The sequence below is a fragment of the Lichenostomus cassidix genome, chromosome 15 (genome assembly GCF_008360975.1).
Source record: "Lichenostomus cassidix isolate B80296 chromosome 15, HeHo_3.0, whole genome shotgun sequence".
Classification (NCBI taxonomy): domain Eukaryota; kingdom Metazoa; phylum Chordata; class Aves; order Passeriformes; family Meliphagidae; genus Lichenostomus; species Lichenostomus cassidix.
In genome coordinates this window covers 12,213,868-12,230,424 of record NC_139496.1, presented here as the reverse complement: position 1 = coordinate 12,230,424, position 16,557 = coordinate 12,213,868, and the positions used below count along the sequence as shown (strand labels likewise).

Below are 16,557 nucleotides of genomic sequence, written 5' to 3'. Positions count from 1 at the left end.
GCTGTGCTCCTAAAATCCACCATAAACCACCAACCAAGACTACGCAGAGTACCAAGTTTCAGTGTAGTTCCTGCATTCAGTGCAGAACAGTTTCTACTGTAACAGTGTGGCTTCTTCCATGAATGTGAGAATCTTCCTTTTTAAGGTGAATTTTGGGAAGGCTGAGTGGAAAAAAAAAATCTGCCTATTTCAGTTTGCAGCAGGATTATCAGATACAAAGGGTGATGCTGCCAAGATAAATGGTACAAAAAGTTATAGGACTGGTTCTAAAGCAAACACTTTGCTCTGGCTGCTGCTGGGCATCAGTGAAACGCTTCAGCGACTTCCCTGCCACCAAAGGAGTTCTGGAAATTGCTGACAGAAATAGCAAAAAGGCTGAATTGTTACAATGAGGCTCTCTGAGCTGATGGGCAGTGAATCCTCTGAAAGAAATCATTCCTTTCCCATCATGTCAACGAGCTGATCCTGCTCCCTCCAGCAGCTCAAGGTCACTGGGCTGAGCACAAGGGAAAGGGAACAGCTCTGGGAGCAGGGATGGACTACATACTGCTCAGGGACACCCCAAACCACACCTGAACTGACACTGCTTTCTATCCCAAAGCTTTCTAAACCATCTCTCATTCATTAAACTCTTCCCATGGGAACAGAAGGAGGATCCCAGTAACTGTTGACACCTCATAAGGGCAGTTGTGGCTTTAGAAGGAGAACAAGAACGTTCCTCATACCATCAACTCCACCAACCACTCCCCACTGTACTCCCCACTGTAATTCCCCACTGTGCTGCTCCAAGGGACAGCTTGGGACAAAGCCAGCCCAGCACCAAGTGGCTGCACAAACCCATTCTGAGTTGACCCACACCAGTTTTAGGATTGCAGAATGGAAGGAGAATTCTCATTTTGTTTAACTGCAGCTCTTTCCTGACAATAAAACCCATTTTCCAGAAATGAAATGGAAAGGTACAAGTACAGCTCAGATAAAAAAACCTGGCCAGGAGAACAGCTTTAAATTCAGGCTCCTCTTTATCAATAGGATCACATAAAAATAGCAGACAGCTTATACACAGTGCAGTGAAACTTGGTTTTATTGGGACAAATAATATTGGGTTTGGTCAGGACTGAAGCCAAAAAAAGGTGATGTTGTCAATTTACTGTCTGTCCTTTTACCTGCAATTCCATGTGTGTTAAACTACATCAAAAAAGAGATTGGTCTTGTTAATTCTCCATCCTTATGTTCTGCTTGAAAGGATAAATGATGAGCAAAGGTTGTAACCTCAGCTTCTATGGGAACATCTTAATTACCTTTTGTTTCAATGTGCCTTCTGGTTTAAATTATGTACATAATTAAGAGTAGCAATAACCATCTGTTTGCCAGTGATTCTAAACAAAAAAGATCAGATAAATAAAAGATCATTTAAAATCACATATATTTAAATGCAGTTGGGCTTACAGCAAGGAAAAATCAAAACTGGAGGGGAAAAAAGGAAAAACCCAAGCATTTCATTTGTTCCCTTACCTTCCCCATCCAGACTGAATTCCACTTACTTTAATATCAAAATCCAACTGAGCTGACCCCTGAGCTGTTTGCATACTGGGACACAGTTGCCCTCTGAGTTTGGAATCCAAATTTTTTGGCAAAGGAACATCAGAAAATCTGAGAATTAAACATTCAGGAATGCACTGTAGCTTGAGCAAAAGATGCTTCTGTTGCAAGCTGAAAACACTTCTCCCCCCTTGGCAGGTGGAAAGAAATTTCTGAGATAAGGATAAACACTCAGTTTCCCTCATTTCAGTTCCTGGCAGGGAGCTTTCTTCTCTTTCCTGGCACCACAGGCTGCAGTAACTGAGTGACATTCACCAGGATTTACTGGGGGAGCAGTTGATAACACAGATATTTGCACATTATTTAGGAACAGCAGCACGACAAAGAATCACGTTCGAAGATTGGGCACAACTAAGAGTCAGGAGCCTTTTTTTTTTTTTTAATAATTAAAGGTTTTAACTCCAACTCAGTAAAATAATGATTTTTGTCTTTGAAGATCTTGGAAAACATTTTATTTAATTACAATAATAATCAATGATAACCACAGAATTTATCCTATCTTACAAAAATAATGCAATTCTTACCAAAGAATGAGAGAATAAACAGTCCTCTCTTGTCCCAGAAAGTTCCAACTGTTCTCTTCTGATACTTCACATTGGCAGCTGTAAATAAAAAGACAATATTTTAAAACATTAACCTTCCCTTGAAAAACTCACTTCTGAACCAGCAGCTTTGACAGGACACTCCACTGTTAGGTGAGTTTGGATTAAGTCAAGAGGAAAAAGAGAAAGCCTAAGTGCTTTGTAGTTGTAACAAGAGCTTAACATGCCCAGAGAGGGAATTCCACGGATATTGAACAGGATTCTGATGGATACATGTGGATAACGTCTCTTTTATGGTAAGGAGCAGTTCTGAAATTATGGCCACAAAGCAATTCAGAATTTTTATTCTCCCAAATGAGTGAAGAAAACCTAAATTACTTCACAATACGAGCTACAGGAGAGAGTATTATAGAAGATCCAACTGGATTTATATTAACCTTCAAAAGTGGTTTTCATTTTACACTGAAATTGGCATTTTTCCCCCCAAGAACGCCAATGAAGACCTCCAAACAGTAGTTGTTACCCATATACTTTGGGACAATGGTGCAAAAATCCCAGGGAACACCAATGCTCACAGGCCACTCCTTCCAAGCCCTATCCTTTGGATTTTCAAGTGCTATACAAACAGTTATTGCCTCGAAACTGAAGTACTGTTCTGCAAATACACATTTGTCAAAAATTATATGGAGAAAATATCTTATCTGCTTCATTCCTACAGTCCAACAGGACCAAAAGATGTCTCCTACGGCATTACAATGACTTCCAGGACATAAAGTTTCACATTAAAATACCCAAATGCTAAAGTTAAAAGTTCCAGACTAAAGCCAACGGTTCCTAAAGCACACAAGCAGCCACGCTGATGGGACACCACTCCCTTGTATCCAAAGATTTGCTGTTCACAGTAACTTGGACACTCTCCCAGTAGCACACTGCATCTGGATGTGCCTGGAAAGTCCAATTTCTACACCATATAATCCTGCTGCTGGAAATAGGTGGTCTGTACTTTGATGTGCCACAGCTACTGATAATTTTCACATTCTGGTGAGTGAAATAAAATATTTTTGTATTTTGCATTTATTGTATCCTTTAGTTTATGGCTTATGACAGGAAAAATAAGAAATACACAGAGAAAGGAGATATAATTTTAGGACTGACACACTGGCCAGGCAAGGCCAGGGACTGTCCCTCTCTGCTCTGCTCCAGAATGGCCTCTCCTAAAGTGATAGGGACAGTTTTGGACACCACAGTATCAGAAGAATCTAAAGCTGTTGGAGAAAGACCAAAGGAGAGGCATGAGGATGGCAAAAGGTCTGGAGGGGCTGAGGGCACTTGGTCTGTTCAGCTGGTGCAGAGGACACTGAGGGGAGACTCTTTGGGGGCTGCAGCTCTGATCTCTGCTCCCTGGGACAGGACAGCACCCAGGAGTGGCTGGAGCTGGGCCAGGGCAGGTCAGGCTGGAGATCAGGAAAGGTTCTTCCCCCAGAGGGTGCTGGCACTGCCCAGGCTCCCCAGGGAATGGGCACAGCCTGAGGCTGCCAGAGCTCCAGGAGGGTTTGGACAGCACTGCCAGGGATGCACAGGGTGGGATTGTTGGGGTGTCTGGGCAGGCCAGGAGCTGGACTGGGTGATCCTGGTGGGTTCCTCCCATGCAGGGTTTTCATGATTCTAAGATTCTAATACAAAATTAGATGCACCAAAAGAAATTCTACTATTTCACATGATGGACACTGAAGGGAATCTCATGGAATCTCAGTATTTACACAAACAAGGACCTGAGGATGTGCTCTAACAGAAAGGCCCTGTGTCAATGCCAGCTGTCCAAAACCTCAGCTAAACTCCAATTTACCATTTTATAAAACCGTTTCTAAAAGCAACATTTCATTACCTGCAACAGAGGTCAACTTTGTTTTTATTTTTAAAAAAATCCCTTTGTTTTTTAAAAAAGCCCAACACCAATTCCAATGACTTTATGGGCTGATAATCAATGCCAGCACCCAGATGGGAACGGGCACAGTTTGACTTTGAGACACCAGCTTGATCCTTCAACAAGTTCAACTTCACAGCTGCCTGTTGATACAAAGTCACCTTTGAGGGGAATATGGAGCAAGTTTATTAAACACACAAAAAAAAGCTATGAAGGCAGACTATACAACTCAAGAATGACTCCTCAGAGACAGTTTTCTGGCCATGTATTTGCTTTTCAAAAGGCAAGATACACATTTCGGGTGCTGAAGCTGGACTGATTCTGTGCGGTTTCGGTCCAAGAAAAAAAAAAAAAAAAAATTCTTCACAAAATCTGCAACAAGCATTTTATTGATTTTAACGAGGCTTGGAAGAAGCCACCAAATCTCAAGAGTTTTGTCAAGAAGTTTAAAAACAGGAGAAAAATGTTCCAATATAAGCATTAATAATTCCGCTTTATTCCTGCCAGAGCTCAGCAAACACCCCCCGACACGCTCATCAGCATTCCTGCTGCAAGGCTGTGGGGCTCTGATAAGAACCTCCAATGTTATCATTTCCTAAGTCAACAACTTCTGCCAAAATAAGGGGGGAAAAGTTGCCTGTAAGAAGAAACGTTGCTACGAGTTTTACTGCCCCTCTCCAAAACATTAATTCCTGATGGGAGGCAGTCCCAGCTCAAGGAGTAGCTGTTTAATTAGCACATCCCAGGGAGCTGCCCCTCAGCACAGGGATGCAGCCATCCCCTCCAGGGGCTCCCAGCACTCCCTCTGCAGCACCTTGGCTGTTTGAGCCACACAGAATGGATACATTCATCAGGAAAGCCAAGGGAAGAAGATGGAAAAGGGACAGGATACTTAGAGTAAATCCTACAGTCAAGTGTGTCTTTTAAGAAAATGGGTGTGCAGCACCTTTATTAGATTGTCCCATTCTCAGAGCTGGCTTGGTTTATCACAGAAAGGTTTGGATTGGAAGGGACCTTAAAGATCATCCAGTGCCACCCCCTGCCATGGGCAGGGACACCTTCCACTAGCCCAGGCTGCTCCAAGCCCTGTCCAACCTGGCCTGGAACATTTCCAGGGATCCCAGGAAGCTTCTCTGGGCACCCTGTGTCAGGGCCTCCCCACCCTCCCAGGGAACAATTCCTTCCCAATATCCCATCTAGCCCTGTCCTCTGGCAATGGGAAGCCATTCCCTGTGTCCTGTCCCTCCATCCCTTGTCCCAAGTCCCTCTCCAGCTCTTCTGGAGCCCCTTTAGGCACTGGAAGGGCTCTGAGCTCTCCCTGAATCCTTCTCCTCTCCAGGTGAACACCCCCAGCTCTCCCAGCCTGGCTCCAGAGCAGAGGGGCTCCAGCCCTTGGAGCATCTCCATGGCCTCCTCTGGACTCTCTCCAGCAGCTCCACATCCCTCCTGTGCTGTTGGCCCCAGGGTTGGAGCAGCTCTGCAGGTGGGGTCTCACCTAAACAGAGCAGAATCCCCTCTCCTGATTCCAGCACAGGCACCCAAGGACACTCTGTCACTGCCCAATTTAAACATGTCACAAGTGGCTGCATAGGGCTCCAGTACTGAAGGGAATGAGAACAAGAACACTTGACTTTTCCTTTGAATCATCTGAGATCCTGCTCTGGTGCCTATTTTGGGAATTTGAGCATTGGGTGAACACTCAGCACAAAGGTCTCATCTCCAGTCTTTTTCTTGGAAAATATTATGGAGAAATAAGAGTAGTTGCATTGTATATCAATTATAAGTGAAACATAAGCAATAATACAACTGGGAGGGAAATTCTAAATAATGGTTTCCAAGTCGTAGAACTTTCATCCCTGGACATACTCCAACCCCTGGAATTCCAAAGGCAACCCAATCCAACATCAAAGTCAGCCCTACTCTGAGCAGTGTTGGACTACAGAACTCCAAAAGATCTAAATTATACGAGCCTGTGACTGTGTTTTTCTTGACATTTATTTTAATAAAACATTGGCAAATAGCTAGGAAAAGCACTCTGGAGAAGTTTCAATCAACATGTTTGTTTAATTAGGTGATTGGAAAGTTGTCTCTACAGTTTCTTTGCTGAAAGGCTCCATCAGCCAGAGCAGGAGAGCCATGATTTGATAAGCATGGAAATGGCACTAGGGAAAAATAACTTGGGAGAAAAACAAATCCAGATTTTCTCTAGCTGCAAGCTATCCTCGTAAAGATGTAAACAAACACAACCAAATGAAGATTTTTTTCCTGCTAATTGATTATTTTGAAGGTGTATTTTCCCCTCCCTTTGCCGAAATATGGCATTTCCACACCAGTTGTGCCACACCATGTCCCAACCTAACATTATGCAACTGTGGGTTTTGATGAGAAGTTCTGCATTCCTGTTTACATTTCTAACTTCCCAATATCACTGTTCCCACATACCCAACCTCTGCCACGAGGGGACCCCTTCTCTTGCACGGGATTACCACACACTCCCCATTTATTTCATCACCTCTGAGTTTGGCTGCTCTCTGCTCACTTTAGCTCACAGGTTGTTCTTCTCCTCCTCTCTGCTTTTTCTGTTCTTCCCGGTGGATTTTAGTGTCCTTTTCCACCTATTTTTACACTATTCTTAGCGTGCCCAGGAGCAGGAACACTGTGCTGCTATCAGCTGCCCACCAGCTGGGAGATGTGGTCAGCTTGTGGCCAAGCTGGAAACCACAGAGGGATGAGAGCACTGGGAATGGCAGCTGCTCCTGGGGCTGGATGGGCCATGGCTGCTCCTTAGTAGAAAGTTTTAAAATGTGCATATGGAAAAAAAGGAATCCTGATCTTCAGGGAGGCATTTTCTGGTTTTCACTGCCACGTGTCACAGAATCTTTAAGGTTAGAAAAGACCTTTAAGACCACTGACCTGGCACCGTTGTGTTCACCACTAACCCATGTCCCCAAGTGCCACATCCAGACATCTTTTGAACACTTCCAGGGATGGGGACTCAACCACTACCCTGGACCTGATCACCCTTTCCATGAAGAAATATTCCCTAATATCCAACCTGTCCCTCCCCTGGCCCAGCCTGAGGCTGTTCCCTCTCCTCCTGTCCCTGTTCCCTGGCAGCACAGCCTGACCCCCCTGGCTGTCCCCTCCTGTCAGCAGTTGTGCAGAGCCACAAGGTCCCCCTGATCCCCTTTTCTCTCAGCTAAACAACTCCAGTTCTGCCGTGTCACTCACACACTTCCCTAGAAGAAATGACATCATTCCCAGCCAAAAGCAGCTGGATATGAAGGTGTGCACACAGCAACACCCAAATACCTGACAGGGAGAGCAGAACAGCCACACAGAACATCCCACTTTCCCACAGCACGGATGGGAACTGTCCTGAACGAAAGCATTTTATAAAGATCATTCCATTTTCTGTTCTCTCTGCTTTTATGAGTGAAGAATAAAATTAATTATGAGAGTCCAAAGCATCAAAAAAGTTTTGTCAACATCTGTCACTGCACTGACTCATCCACTAATGGCAGGTCGGCATATTGGGCTTCCTTCATCTTCCCACTCGGAAGAGGCATTAATGTGCTTTTAAAGCAGTTTGATTAAGCTGATTATCTTTGCATATTTGTTAAAGATGACTTCTTGCACTCTTCAGAAATCAAATGCAGAAGCAACAGTTCAAAGTTAAAACAAAAAAAAAAAACCCATCTTCAAAGGAAAGCAGAACTTGAAATGGCAGAGGAATGCAGGAGGCAAGGCAGAAGAAGCACTTCTGGGGGTCTGATAGCAAAGGATAGTACAGAAAAATTTGATTTTGCTTTAAGAAAGGTCCATTTTTCTATAATTGATGTAGAGAATAAAAATCAGTAAACCTTTAGCTGGGATAACAGTATTAATGATCCCCAAAATAACAGGCTTTTTTAGGGAAGTGCTCCTGAATAAAAGACTCTGCATCAGTATTTTCCTTCACTGATCTCAAAACAATCCATGTCAAAAGACCACAGCAAGCTTGAAACCAAAATCCACAACAAAATGTCACATTTTCTTACGAAATTTCAGACTCTCTTTCAATTCCTTTTTCATTTGGATAAAATCTTCAGATCCAAAGGCTGCAATTATTCATACATAAGCCAGGATACAATTTATCCATCAGAGATTTTTCTGTGCCATGTCTATAATTTTCCTTTTATTTCAACTATTCCATATTCCTCAATTTTATGTGCACGACAGACAAGAACAGCTACCAAGGACCAACAAGCTACACAGATTGGTCTGAACTGTGGAGAGACCTGGAAGGATGGGATCTGAATGTGGGATCTGGATTTTAGTATGGCAGCTGACAGGACACAGACCCAGTGGATTTGTGGAGGTTCTAAGTTGGAAAGGTAACCACGTGTGCTGGGAAGAGGATTTATGTCAACAGGTAACCAAAGAGCCATGAAATGTAGGGCAATATTAGACTGGAGTTATGAAACAAATAGCAAGGTTAGACCAGGCAGCAAAAGTTTCCATTTGAAAAGGCATAATGGAGAAAGAAGGGAATAATTTGCTCCTCACAGTTCCCATTTTTCCATTAAGGTCCTCACAGCCCATTTGCCATGAGTCACACTCCCTCCCCTGTTTCTGCCTTTCTAGAAGACAGGCAGCAAACAAGAAGAAGTGGCTGTTAATCAAAGTCTCCAAGGTTTTACTCATCCTCCCAAAGCACTTCTTCATCCCCCTTCCCTCCTCCAGTCACATCTTGCTTCAGCTCAGTCCTTCTGAGCACCAGGAAGGGGCAGCAGCTGTTCTCAGAGGAGCATCTCACACTGCCCAGGACAGCTCCTCACCTGCTGGGGTTTACTGTCAGCCAATGCAACACTACAGACAGCAGAAAGTAATATAAAAAGAGAAAGAAAGGTTTGAAAGTAGGAGGAATCAAGAAGCAAGTGTGATTTGAAGGTTACTCTGGAGTTTCAAGATACATTCCCATGAGATTTTTCACCCCCACTGAAGTTCCTCAGGACAACACAGGCAGTCACAGCTCTCAGCTCCTCATGTGACCTCATTTTCAGCACCCTTCCTCTGGCACAAAACTTTGAAAATATCTTTAACAAAACACCACCGGATGCTTTCGTCGTAGGACAACTTTCTTGAAATAGCAAATACCTGTTATAAATAATCTATTCATGCTTTGAGAAATAAATGTCTTAGTTGTTATAAGGTGTCCCTAATGGGGACCCTAGTCCCCACAGAGGCCCAGCATAGAATTTTGGAATGATTTGGGCTGGAAAGGACCTTAAAGCTCATCCAGTGCCACCCCTGCCATGGGCAGGGACACCTTCCACTGTCCCAAGTTCCTCCAAGCCCCAATGTCCAACCTGGCCTTGGACACTGCCAGGGATCCAGGGGCAGCCACAGCTTCTCTGGGCACCCTGTGCCAGGGCCTGCCCACCCTCCCAAGGAACAATTCCTTCCCAATATCCCATCTATCCCTGCCCTCTGGCAGTGGGAATCCATTCCCTGTGTCCTGTCCCTCCATACTCCTGAAAAAAGCCCTTCTCTAGCACTGCTCTGCTGCACAGCCTGGAACAGGCAGGACACAAAGGTCTGTTTGCTGTTACTGAGGCTTCTAACGAGACATCCCTTTCTTTGCTTCACACCTTGCACAACGTAATTATGGGTGAAGCTTTAATCCATTAATTCTTAAATTGCATTGAAAAGACTTGTGCTGTCAAGGAGGCCATGAAAGATCCACACATTCACCCTCAGCACCTGCATCGAGGAACGGAAGCTGTTGGGAGGCTCTGTGTTCCAGGACTCACACCAGATCACCTTACATAACTGGCAAAGTTAATATTTCAAACACCAGCACTTGGTAAAATTGTGGCACACTCCAAAAATGAGGGGTTTTTATGTGGTATTAAGGTGGTTTTACTGTAAAACAGACTATGCTGCTATTCCGTGAAGCATGGTGAGCCAGCAGAAAGGGTACTGCTCCCATACTCCCAAACAAAACACTCCCTTTCCTTATTTTACACCAACTCTGGCATTGCAGACCCATCATGGCACATTCCAACTTCCAACAAAACTAACCCAGAGAGCAGATTATGGAACCACCACTCTACAGTGCTGTAGATGTTGTTTGCCTCCAGAGCAGCACAGCCTGAAAAAGGACAGGATAGTTCAGATTTACAGAATTTGAGGCAGCTTAAGAATCATTTCAGCTCCTGCAGAAATAACCTTTCTTTACAGAGCTAATCAATTAGCTCGCCCATCTCTGAGCCTGCTCAATTCTTTGAGAAATATTCAAGTAGTTTCAGTTTGAATGGCAGAGTTTACAGTTCAGACACCAAGTACCCTCCCAAAGCCCTGATCCACTTTAGAGCTGTCAAGCACATGGCTGCCTTCTGTACTGAAGGGAATTGAAGGGGCTTTTAGGAGTAACTCACAGATTTCTGCCACAATCTGTGAACCTGAGGATTAAGAGCCCTTCCCTTCAAAGTCTCTTCAATTACCATAGCGAGGGACAAGTATGTTTCACAGCATTATTTACAGTATAAAACAGTTCATTCAATCCAAGAACTCCTTGAGTTCAGGTATTCCCTTATTAGTCCATGCAAAACAATCCTGATAACAACTGACTCAAATAACCATATTGAAAGACCTGATCTAAGTTGAGAGCCAGCTTTATTTAGCTACAAGAGACTCCTTTTGATGAAGTGACCCCCTAAATTCCACATTTCAGGAGCCAATCAAGGATCAACATAGCTTTTCTAGACCCACAAAAAGCTGTTTTCTAGAGAGCAGTCCACACACTTGTTTGGGCATCAACCACAAGGCTGCCAAGACACCAAGAGCACTCACCGCTCACCAGACGCTCCATGTGTGCAAATACTGCAAAAGTCAAATTTGGAGGAGATAAAGCCAAGTGTGCTTGTCCATGATAAGGCGACCAGCAAGAGCTGGCTAAGGAAACTCCAGCAGCTCAAGGGATTGCACAGAGCTTTCTGCTGGGTCCTGTTCAGCCAGCAAGTCCCAGCCAAACCCAAGATTTACTGGAGCAGAGTCCTGCCCTCCTTGCACTTGAGCTGCAGGGAGAACAACCAGGCATTTCCATCACTGCCAGTTCCAGCTTCTCCAAACTTTCAGCAGATTCCAGTCAAGTTACCTCCAGAGGGAGAAGATTCCCCCGGCATTGCCCTCAGCCAAGCACAGCAGGGAAGAACTCTGGCTCCCTACAGGAATTAAGACACACACAGGACTCAGATGCCTTCCCCTGTTAAGGAGGATTCCTGCATTTAGATCACAAGGGACAAACTGGTTTGGATAATCTACCAGCACGTTGCCTCCAGGAAACCTGCTGCTTCCTGGCCTTTCCCTTGTCAGCTGATTCACAGAACCATGAAATGGTTTGGGTTGGAAGGACCCTTAAAGCTCATCTAGTTCAACCCCTGCCATGGCAGGGACACCTGCTATCCCAGGTTGCTCCAAGCCCCATCCAACCTGGCCTTGGAACTCCTCAATTCACTAAAGCAATAAGAAAAAGCAGGAAGAGCAAATAGTTTCCCTCCTGTAGTTAAATTGCCTCAGTATCTTCCAAGTATTAAGACAGTTGTTTATTCCTATCTTTTTCCACTTGTGGAAAGTCACAGTTAATTTCAGAAGCAGGAAATGTAACAGCAAAGTACTACTTTCCATTTGCAAGCTGCACTTAAATAAGAGCTGCAGAGGGACCTCAACAACTAAAATAAAAGACAAGTAAAGAAAAAGAATCTTAAAGAGGATCCTGCTTGCAAACACACACAGAAAAGGGACACAGAGCTGAGTATCCAACTTTAGTGAGGAGCAGTGAAACTGCATCTCACCAAGAGCCTCAGCAGAGCAGCCACCAGGCATTGAAGCAGCAGAGCCCTTTGATGTGGGAGGCAGGAAGCCCATGGAGGAGTCTTGCAGCTCTTGTGATCGCCTCAAGAAATGTTTTAATGGGCTTCAATTTCCGTAGCTGGTTTGGAAGATCAATTACACACATTAGCAGTATCTGGTGTGAACTACAGAGGTCTTTAATAGAGCAGTTAATTTTGTCACACTGCACTATGTTTTTCTCTAGAGACATCATAGGACTGCTTCAGAACCAGTTGACTATAATGCATATTTTTCTAATTTTATGTATCTTTAGGCCCAGTAGTCCTCCATCAACTAAATCAAGGTAGATGCTCTGCATGGTTCAAATTTTGAATGTGTCAAAGGCAAGAAAACTACAATTTCTAAAGTCATGTTTCCAGACTGCCCAGGGAGGCTGAGTTCAGTCAGGACAAGTCCCCAAAATATTTTCTCCATAACAACTTCCATAATATTGAAAGTATACAGGCTTGTTCCCTTACACTGAAGTTGCACAGCCCTTCAGTGCCAGGAAGGAATTTACTTGGATTAACAGAATATGCTTATTCTAAAAAACTAAACAGCACGAAGCCAAAGTTAAATATATTTAGGCATTTCAGAGACACCAAAGAAGGGTTTGTGGTTGCTTGAGGCACGGATGTGTATCAAAACACACAGTTTCAGCTAGAATTCAAATTGAGTTCTGAAATAAACTGCAACTCTGCTAGTGAAACAAGGTTTGACAGGTCTCCAGTTAATAGCCACAGTCTCTCCCTTCTCCTATTTAAAGTAAAAATCCACTGAAGTTCAAGCTTCCATAGAAGGATACCACCAGATACCTGGCTGATGTGGAAAAAGGAATTAATCCTATAGGGTATCTGTATCTCCTCTGGTCAATCTTGCCACCAAAACAGTGATTCCAATAGGAATGAGTTTCTCTAGGTTTCCCTTCCTCCCTGCTCACTTAAATCAGACGACACCAAGTTCTCTATAGCAGATCAGTTTTTACCCAAAAGAGATATTCCTCCAATATCCTATTTTATACTAAATCACCTTTTCAAAAGCACAACAAATTAGTATTTACAGACACTTATTTAAAACCTCTCTCTTTTATTTTCCCTAAAGAAACTAATTCCTTTTGGTAGATACAACAAACCCTGAGAAGGAAGAATAATAGTACAAAGAATGTAAGTAATCATTTAAGTGTTTTATCCTTTAGAGAACATTCACTCCTTCCCTATGTGACTCAAAACAAACCTAATTTACCAGGAAAGACTTGGTTGCAATTAAGAGATAAATCATCATTTTGAAGAAACAAAGCTTTGGGCTCTTCAGCACATTACCCAAACACAACACATCCCCATCTCTCCCACAGGCATTGCAGAAGTCAGTGCAGTTCACAGCTCACTCTGTTATTGATGCATCAGGGAAGGTAATTTTCATTTAATTCCAGATTTTAAAAAATATGTATGTCAGGAGACTGCTGTTATCCACTTCAAATTTTGCATTTGAATCATTATCAGCCAGCAGGACTTAAACCTTCCTTTAAAGAATATAAAGATTTATAATCATCCTTACAGTAAATTTACCATGTCCCCTTTAAATTGGATTTTATAAAGACATACAAGAGCATGTGTGTATTAGATTGCTTAGAGATGTGAAAATAGCACAAGTCACATTTGTAACACTATGGTTCTTACCAGTGACTTGCAGATCTCAAGCTTCAATTAAATACACAGAAGTAGCACTTCACAGTAAAAATTAAGATCAACTAAATCAACCTCTTTTTGGTCTTTATCATTCCATTTGAAGCACCCTCTGGTAACCACCTGAGCAGCAAAACCAAGCCTGTACTTAACATGAACTTTAAGTCTGTATTAAACAGATGAGGGTAAAATATTCAAGGTGCATTTGAAGTGAAAAAGTAAATCTGGCAAATTTTGGGGGAAAAGTAAACAGACACAACATAGATAAAGAGCAATAAACTTTGGGCTTTGGGTCCTGGTTTACCGCCCTGCTCCTGATGAAATTAAATGGTAAAACCCCCTGACCTCAACTGATACCCTGAGTGGTGGTGCACACACAGGATGGAGCTGCTGAAAATGTACAAACACAATTCTGAGCCTCCGTTTGCTCAGGTACTCAAGGACCTCCTTAAACATCTTATGAGGTGCCACCTCTGGTCAAAATCCAAACCAAGAGAGGGCAGGAATTGCTCTCCTTCCCGTAACTCTCCAGGCTGCCTGCAGTAACACTTGCCATCAGATCCAGGGGACTGAACTTCCCAGAAAGCTTTCCTTCTGAGAGACACTCAGATTTCTGTCACCGAAACAAGATTTAATATCTAATTACAAAACAAACAGAAGTTACTTCTGGCCCTTTAAGTACAAAGAACCAAGTTAAAATACATACGCAAAAAAATCCAGAACAATTTGGGATGAGTGGGCAAGCACACCAGGGGGTCCCGGCCCCCACTGGCACAGTTCCATTACATCAAGTTGCTCATGCAGCTGAGGTTTGAGGATCACCAGGCATATCCTTTCTAGACAATCAATTCCAATATTAAAGTTGGGATCTGAAACCAATTTCAGAGAAATACTCGAAGGCAAAGAAAACCTTCACGCTCTGAGCAAAACAGAACAAGGGTAAGAACAATGCTCAGAATGCTTAAGTGTGCCTTGCTTTTATTGCAAGCCTTTATTTCAGAAGGTTATGCAGCTGGTGTAACAAATCTACATGTGAAGACAAATCTAGAAGCAAATGCTCAGAGCTGAGATGAAAAAGCATCTGTAATTTAGATAAATAACAGCTCGCTGCAGGAACAACCTCAGCATTCAGGTCTTGTATTTCAGAGCCTGCACAGTTTTGCTCATTTAGATTCAAATGCCAAAAAATAGTCCAACTCCTCTCCTGGATGAAAGATCACATCTTTATGCAGGAAAGCTTAGCTGGAAGCTTAGGTCAGTCTGTCAAGGAAGGACAAGGATCCAAGGTATGTATGTTTATTAAAAGTACCACTTCTGTGTCATTCACTTAGAGATGTGACATCTCTGCATCAGCTCCAGGTCCAGGTGACAGAACTGTTCCACAACAATACCCTGATGGCAGAGGCCTCCAACATAAAAAAATGCCACCATGAACCAGCACTTACAGCAAAACTTCCATGCTCAGCCTGAACAACTTGAAGCTTGAACTAAAGAATTATCTTTTCCAGTTGCCACTAGGTTGGATGCTGAAAAACAGATCCTGCAAGAACAGGTAGGGCAGAGTGGCCTGTTTTGGCATTTTACTATTTCATGTATTTCAGGCAGTCAGAGCAGTGGTGTGTAAGTGCTGCTGTAAGGGAAGAGATCCTTGACAGGCTGGCATGGCTTGGTGCTGGATTTTTGGACTAAGCTGTTACATGGAGTTGCACAATGAGTAAACAAGGGAGGCAAAGCTGACAGCCCAAGCCCTGCATTAATGACCCAGCAGGTATTTTCACTGCTCATACACGCCATGGAAATCAACTTGTAATTGCAGCCTAAAGTAGCCCTACATAAAAACCATGGAGTGAAGGGTTACACATTAGGAAATGCAAGCACTGTGATCACCTGTGAAGCTTTAGCTCAGCTTCTCTTGGTATATGTATGATCCCTAATTCCCTTCTCCATCCTTTTCTTCCCATCAACCCCTATCCTCACCCAGTGAGCTGGGTGGGACAAGAATCCCTGAACCCAAAACTTCTCATACAGTCATTTTCCTTAAACCCTGTAGTCAGTGTGGAGTCCTAAAACAGGTCAGGCCTTCTTGCACTGCTCGTTTCTGGCACCTCCTCTGCTAAGGATCCACACTGGATCCACAGAGCTCCCACACTGTCCTGTACGTTAAGTGGCAGTAATGGACTTTTAAAAGGCTGGAGAACTAAGGATAGTAAAAATTCAAGCCATCAGAAGGATCTTCTGTGCCCAGAACAGATGTCCAGAGTTTAGTTTTTTGAATACTCCCAATTTTTATAGGATGTCTGCTCTGTGTTAGGGAAATACAACTCCATAACCAGGGGTCTGAGCAGTAGAGTTAAGCACTCAGGCCTGGAGTTGTGTGTTCAGCACCCAAACCATAACTTTACACACACCTGGAAAGGTTCCCAGCAACTTCCTAGCCAGGACCACAATCCACAACCAGGCAGGGACACACCTGCCTCTCCAGGATGGCACTGGCCTGACTCACCAGACCACCACCTACAACTTCTTCCAGATAAAGCCACCTCACCCAGCGCTTCTACAAATACCAGGTAATTTAAAATCTTATTGGGCCACCTGGAAATTCTGGATTTCTTCAGGTGTTCCATCCTACTGCAGCCTCTGTTTAGAATTACCTCAGTTATTACCTGTGGGAATGAACTACTGATGTCAGCACACTCACAGCAATGCTCAAAAGATCAGATTGTTAGACACCTGAATATCCAATCATCATTCCTCCCACAAACAGCTTAATCTTTATTTATATTAGTTTATTGGCTCAATTGCACAGCACAGACAAACCTCTTTGGGAGGGAGGCAAACTCCTGGCAAGCCTTCAGGACAGACCAGCACTCCTAGCTGGCACAGGAGCTTCATCAACAGCCCCAGCCATTTGTACCAGGAAGCCCAGTTCATCTGG

The 16,557-nt window shown here is 43.5% G+C and overlaps 1 protein-coding gene across 8 annotated transcripts in view; it reads right to left on the bottom strand.

Annotated features, from left to right (window-relative positions):
• MTMR3 (myotubularin related protein 3) overlaps positions 1–16,557 on the bottom strand; it is a 74,881-nt gene that overhangs the window by 40,895 nt on the left and 17,429 nt on the right. For all 8 annotated transcript variants that reach the window (XM_085076224.1, XM_085076227.1, XM_085076223.1 and 5 more), the window contains one exon: positions 2,124–2,201. The gene's annotated coding sequence lies outside the window, so the exon portion shown is untranslated. The remainder of the gene's footprint in view (positions 1–2,123; positions 2,202–16,557) is intronic.